This window comes from Mus caroli, chromosome 7, assembly GCF_900094665.2.
Source record: "Mus caroli chromosome 7, CAROLI_EIJ_v1.1, whole genome shotgun sequence".
In the NCBI taxonomy this organism is placed as follows: Eukaryota; Metazoa; Chordata; class Mammalia; order Rodentia; family Muridae; genus Mus; species Mus caroli.
In genome coordinates, this window is record NC_034576.1 from 127,647,225 (window position 1) to 127,654,489 (window position 7,265).

Sequence of the window (7,265 nt, forward strand, 5' to 3'; positions counted from 1 at the left end):
AGAGGAGAGGAGAGGAGAGGAGAGGAGAGGAGAGGAGAGGAGAGGGGAGGAGAGGCCGCCATGAGGGGAGAGGGACCATAAGCCTGTGGCCAGGAGAAACAGCAAGTATCTGGGGTACACTGGTGAGGAGGTGGCCAGGCCAGCAGTTAGAAGAGTAGGTTAAGGGTGACCCCCAGTATTTGTCAAAGCCAATTAAAATAACCATAGTGGAGTCTTATTTATTTGTACGCTAGTCAGGGATAAGTTTAAAATTGGTTGTACTACACATCCATTGGTGAGCAATGCCTCTGCACGTCCAGTGTTCACTGTCAATGCCTGTAGGTGTGTGCCTGGGCTCACGTGTGTATACACGAGTGGAGTGTAGGTGTCTCTTAGATAGGAGCCTCTGACTCCTCCCCTGCGGACATGTGGGGTGGTCACACTCAGTGTCAAGTGATTGGTCCAGATTGCTGCCCCTGGGGCACTATCACCAAGCTCAACCCTACCAGGGGCCATCTCCAGGACCTATGAAGTCCTGACTATCTTTTATCCCATTAGAATGAGAAGACTTTTGGGGAACCTAGGGATGTAAGCTGTAAACCCCAGCTCTGGTGGCTCCAGGCTATGCAGCCTGGAGAAGCCACTTCTGAATTCTAAGATGACTTTACTTGCCTGGACATTAGGAATGATGTAGGTACCCTGGATCAGCTCTATACAGTCTGCTGCCCCATTCTGCTTCCTGTCTTTTGTGGCTTCTAGGATCCAGGTGCATACTCTGGGGTGGAAGGATATATATATATATCCCACCAACCAAGTTGGGTTTTTGTTTGTTTGTTTGTTTGCTTGTTTGTTTTCTGGCTTCTGCTGCCCATTAAAAAGAAAATTTCTGGGAGGCGGTGTTGGCACATACCTCTAATCCTCATCTCTGACTGCAAGGCCAATCTGGTATACAGAATAAGTTCCAGGACAACCTGTGTCAACAAACAAACAAACATAAGACAACAACAACAAAAACCAAAACCCAAACCACCACCAAAAAACAAAACAAAATAAAACAAAAACAAAAAACAAACAAACCACCTGGAGAAGGAGGAGAAGGAGGAGGAAGAGAAGAAGGAGGAGGAGGAAGAAGAAGAGGAGGAGGAAGAGGAGGAGGAAGAGGAAGAGGAGGAAAAGGAGGAGGATTCTTTTAAGTATCCAGGAAATTTTTATAATACAAGGCACGGGGAGAGGGTACAGAGCACAGTACCCACAGAACCCCCTGTATGACGCCCACAGAGGGCAGGGGACCCAAAGGAGCCATCAAGAAGCCTCTCTGGTTCTGTAGCTAGTACCTGTGTTCCCCCTCCCCTCGGTGCCATGTTTATCCTAGGTTAAGGGAGGTTCCCTTGCATCCAGTGATTCTTTCGAGCATGATGTACGCTGTGTGAGGGACACTAAGGCATGCTGGGAGGTATTGGAGAACTCCTCGCAGTCACCAGGGTACGGTAAGAGCGCGTGGGTGCTGGAATTGCTTAGACTTTGCTGTCGTTTTCTTCTCTCCCTCCTTCATTTCTGTATCCCTCTTCCCTTCCTTTGTCGTTCTCTTCTTGAATGGTCTGTTCTCACTGCAAGGATGCACCTGAGATGTGGGGTGGTATTTGCAAAACCAGGCAGGATTGAGGCAACCCAGTGGGAAGCCTCCATAGTGGCTGGGACTCCGGGGGTACAGGTTCTCCCCTCAATGGCCCAGGAAGAAAGGCTGTCTATCTGTCCAGTCTGCAGAGCTGGATTGGAAAGAAGTTAGCAGCCGCCTGCTCATTTGCAAGGCAGGGTAGCTGGTGGAATCACCAAGGGAATGCATGTATGTCCTCCGTATCTGACTCAGGGCTGGAAAGTTCTGGAACACTGGTAGTTTCGACAGTGAGACAGAGCTTAGGACCAGGGTGCGAGAAGCTCAGAGCAGCAAAACCCCCAGCTCTTTCCTGCACGTGCACACAACCCAACCCGGTGCACCCCAGACACTTAGACCAAAGTGTGCTGTGGTTTTCACATACTCTGGGAGCCACAGACTGCAGGTGCTCTTGGCAGCTCTCCAGGGAACCAGCTCAGCCCCTCAGCAGGGAGCGCTCCTGACAGGGGTGTGGGCAGGAAGAACATTCAGGGCTGAGGTCCTGGCCCTCACCAGCTCCATTTGAAGGGGCGCCTCTCGGGAACAAACATGGATATGGAAGTTGAAGGCAAGAGCTGGGCCACCTAGTAGTGGGTGACAGGATGGCAGAAGGCTTGAGAGAATGGCGGCTGGATGCAGAGACAGAGATACTGCACAAGAGCAGCCGACCAGATGCAGCCAGTAAAGTTAGTTAGTTGCTCTGTCTGCTCTCAGTTTTACCCCCAGCCCTACACACAACAGGTGCTTAATAAAGTATTAGCAAAGCCCGATGGTAGCCTGTCTTATTTCCAGGACCTCAGGCTTCAGAGCTAGATGACTGTAGACATAGTCGGTGAGGGGTGTCTCTGGCTGGGAGGAGCTGACCAGCTGCCGCTGGGCGCCCAGGGCACAAACGTGAGGGGAAGTAGGTAGTGTTTGTCAGACACGGGGACATGAATAGGATGTGCAGGGTGCATCTCTGTTCCAGTGAGAGCCTACAGCAGCCACAGCCAACTGAGGGCAGTGGGTCCCTGTCACAAAAGGTCAGTTAGAGTTGCTAGTAAGCTGCTCTGAGAGGAAGAAGGCTTCACACCACACTCAGCAAGCACACATGGCCAATGCTTGTCCAGGCTTTGCCCATCTTGGCTTTGAGGGGCTGGGACTATCCCTTGGGTGGGATGAGCTGGACCTGTCTGAGACCTGTCACCAAAGCAGCCAAAGAGGCAAACCTCTTAGGAAACATACGTGGGTGTTTGCCACTTTGCTAGCTCTGGGAGACACTAGACTCCCCTAGCCTGTGCTGCTGCCTAGTCAAGGCAGATGTGTGACCTGATTGGCTTCATGTTTTAGTTTTTCTCTGTGGGGGTGCTGCGGCTAGAACCCAGGACCTCACAGGTGCAGGGTGTGTCCTCTACCACTGAGCTATCATCCCTAGACTCTCTTTTACTTTTCCTGTTCTGGGTCAGGGACTAAGTTGCCCAGGTTAGTCTTGAAATCTTGGTCCTCCTGCTCCAGCTTCCAAAGCCCCGGGCCTGTTTCATCCTTTCCTCTGGAATTCCATGTAGATCTACTAGGAGGAACGGAGCCTGGGGCTGCTGGGAGCCTGGGGTGGGGGAACAGTTGGCCCGGGGTGAAGACAATACAGCAGAGCTGAGAGGTAGAAACCTCGGGGCTCCTGGATCAAGCCTTGCCTGACTGAGGCCCCTGGTCATTGCGACTTCCTTCTAGGCATGTGAACTTGCCAGCCCCATGGGGTCAGAGGACATGCAAGCAGAAGCAGAACTTTGTGACTTTCTGATGGAGAACTCATAGGGATCCCAGTCATCTTCCTGTGCTGTGGGCACCGGTGGGAACTGCTCTGGCCAGCTTTGGTTCTCTCTGCCCGAGGAGACCAAGTTTTCTGAATGATGCTGGTATGAACAGAGTTAGAAGTGAACTCTTGGTCACTTGCTGCCGCAGAGATGTGACTGGCACGCCTCACCCCATCCTGACTCAATGGACCAATTGATACAGTGGGTCCCTGTCACAAAAGGCCAGTAATTTGTAAGCTGTAAGCTGGTTTGAGGTGGATTCCTGTCGATTGTGGCAGAAAGTACCCCAGTATTATCCTAACAAGTCAAAATGAAGACAACTTCTATCCTAAGGACCACAGTGAGAGGAGAGGGCCGGGCAGGGGCACGGCTCACAGTACCGACCTCGTGTATCATTCAAGGTGGTAGTGGTGGGGGACAGAGTTTCTGGCCTCACACTGAGCTGCCTCTGACAGCAGGTGTTGGGGGTAGTGTGTGTGTGTGTGTGTGTGTGTGTGTGTTCCTAGCACTCCTTCCCTGCTCTCCCAGAAAGCACTTGAAAGCTTCCATCAATTCTGCCAGGAACTCAGCAACCTGACCCCAACGTCTCCTGTGCATTCCCACTGTGATGTAGTCTGGGGTCTCCAGGGTCTCATGCCAGAAGGAGACAAATAAAAACCATCTCTCACCCTTGGAAGAGAAGTGCCAGGGAGGGACTGCCTGCCCAAGGCCACTAAGTCCTCTGTAGCTGTGCTCCTCTTGGCTTCCCCAGTGGATGGGAAGATCTGGGGACATGGCTGCCACCTAGCAGGCAGCACAGCCCACAGGGCCCATCCATCCCCAGACACACCCACCACCGGAAGCAGGTGGAGGGCTCCCAGGGAATGAAGGCGCAGTCAGTAGCTTTGCCTCTTTGTGGCGGCAGCTTTTTGTGTAGAGGCCCCCTGATGACAAACCAGAGAGGGGACATGCCCTGACCAGAGCATGTGGGTCACAATGCCTCTGGGGATCACATATCAGATTCCCTGCGTATCAGATATTTATACTATGATTCCTAACAGTAGCAAGATTACAATTACAAAGTAGCAAGGAAATCATTTTAAGGCTGGTGGGGGGGGGGGGAGTCACCTCAACATGAGGAGCTGTATTAAAAGGTTGCAGCATTAGGAAGGTTGGGAACCAGTGGTCTCGAGCCATCCATGTGCTCAAAAGTGTGAAGGACAGGGTCTGGTTTGCACATTGCCTCCGTGTGACTAACTGTGGTGGGGGTCCCTTATTCCCAGCTGCAGCACACGCCTGCCTGGCTTCGCTCCCCAACCAATGTGGATTAACAAAACCCTCCTTGGAGTCTGGTACCATGCCTGTCCCTATTGGTGGGGGTGGGGGGGGGGTGAGGCAAGGACTGAAGTTGCTGTGAAGGAGCCCAGATGGGGGCAGGGCTCCGAATAGATGCTCAGCTATGAGGAGTGAATGAAGGAGTGGCAGAGAGGAGGGCTGCCCTCACAGGACCTGCAAAGACACAGAGAGGGGGCAGAGGTCCCAGGAAGCTTGTGGGCACCAGAACTACTCGCCCCTGCAGCCCAACCACGTGACAACCTGAGGGGCCTGCTCCCGTGAGTTGGAAGTTTTTCTTTCCCAACTTGATAGTCCTAGATATGAACACTAGAGCTCTTCAGGGAGCATGGTGCTGACTCTCCGTCCTTCCACCTCAGTGGCGGGCGTAGAGGAAGTGCTGGCCCTGCCACTAGCTTCCGACTTTGTAGGAGCTGTTTTAGCCTCATGGCCTTCAGTTTCCTCATGCATGAAATAGGCACACGGGTCATGTGTGCTTCCCGGGGCTGCTGTGACATCACTTCTCTGTAGGGTCCAGATGGTGTCTGATGGACAAGCAGGTGCTCACAGTCATAGCATTTTTTACTAGTTACAGGAAGTCACCTGGGCCTGGGAGGTTCCACAGCTTGCTGCTGCCCCCTGCTGCTGAGCAGGAGTCAGTGACAATTTTCCTGTTCTCAGCCATCCAGAGGAGAGAACAATGGACCCTTGTGAGATTTGTGGATGCTAAGCAGAGGACAAAGTGGCGGTTTAATTCAGCAAGGCCTGAACTCTAGCCTCCAGCGAACATGGACTGCTTTTGGGACTGGGGGTGGGTGGGTGAGACACGCATGCACACACACATTCACACAGCTGGAGAACTGGTGCAGAGCCCAGGGAAAGGATGGAGGGCAGCGAGGGCAGAAGAGGCACTCCACTAAAGGTCACATGAAGGCTGCTCTAGTCCTAGGTAGAGGCAGCTGAAGCGGAGAGGACTCTGACTGTGAGCTGAGCACAGCTTGGAGAGGGAAGGGGCTGAGCCCCCATAACAAGCTGGAGGGTGAAGACCCTGCATGAAACATGTTTCGGGGGTGGGCCGTCAGAAGCCTTGTGAGCTTGCTTAGTGGGGGCAAGTGTAAGCTGGGGCTCAGTGCTGGAGGCTGGGCTTGCTGTCTTGAGTAGTCCTGTGTATCCCAGGGATATTATGGGGAAAGTGAGCATCTTTCACATCAAATGGCACGAAGGCCTGTGTTTCCCAGGGTCTGCCCACATGTGTGTAAACACAAAAGGTAGAGGCCTGAGCCGTGTGCCGTTCCATGTCTAAGAGAACCATTTGTGTGTTGTTTACCTTAAGAAATGGAAAGAAAGAAGAGGAGCAGACTGTGGGTAGGCACGGGACAGAGTGCGCAGCCGAGGACACGCTGTCCTGTGTAGTGTAGCAGGCCCAGGGCCCAGTGCCAGCTCCCACGGTCCTTGGATGGGGCAGAACTGATGACCCAAGGTGAGGAGGAACCACCGCTGGCACTGCTCTGGAGGCCGGGATGCACAGCAGCCCAGGATGGCCTCTCTGTGGAGTCTTTGTTACCATTTCCTCTAAAGCTGGCATTCTCAGCTCAGCAGCACCTGGTTTCTAACTGGAGGCCTCCTGCCTTCCCCAGGGCTCTCTGGAGTCCTCGTGACCCACCAGTATGCTGGGGTTTCGGGAGATCTTTGTGCGGAGTTTGGAAGGGCTGCTGATGCTGTTTGGGTGGCTAGTTGGTGAGTGGTCTGGCAGATGGGTGAAGGCTGAGTGGACGGCAGACAAAAGCTCAGGTGGGGAAGGCTTATACTGAGGACTGGTGGCTGTAACAAAGACGGGAAGGGGCTTTGGGGATGACAACTGTCCATGTAAGCCTTGACTCTGCTTGGGCTGTACCCTGAGTCCCCATAGCAAATGGTCCATGCATTAGGAAGCTTGGGGAAGAGGGGTATTGGTGGGCTCTGTGTCCATGCTTGGTACACTTCAGTTCCTTTAGGCCTTCCATCGCAGCTGTGCAAAGGAGGCTCTGAGACCGGAGACAGAACTTGGCCGCTGGCTTCCAGCCTCCTGGGCAGTGGGTAACAGGCAGGCTCTGCTCATAAACACACCACCTTCACAGCCCAAGCACTCTCCAGAACATCACCGAGGCTTTATACTGTCAACACTCACACTGTTGTAGCTTGGCCATGCTGGGTGCCCTGTCCTGGGTCATCTTCACCCCCTTTTTATAAGGTGTGGCTCACACTGACAGAGAGGATGAGATGGGTTGAAAGCTGGGTCAGGCCACCAAGTGCCAGCCTCTTCAGTAGATAGGAAAGGTGGACAGGAAGGGGCCGGGGACTGAGGCTCAGGCCAGCTAGTGGTGAGTGGTCTCTGTGTGTGACCCCAGACTGTCATTGCAAGACCCTAAGACTTGCTTGCATTTTTCAACAAAAAGATGAAAATCTAAGGTTCCCCACCCCCACTGCCCCCATAAGGTGAAAACTCCAGAAGGGAAGTTCTTGGGAAACAACAATCATTAGGCAAATACACAAAG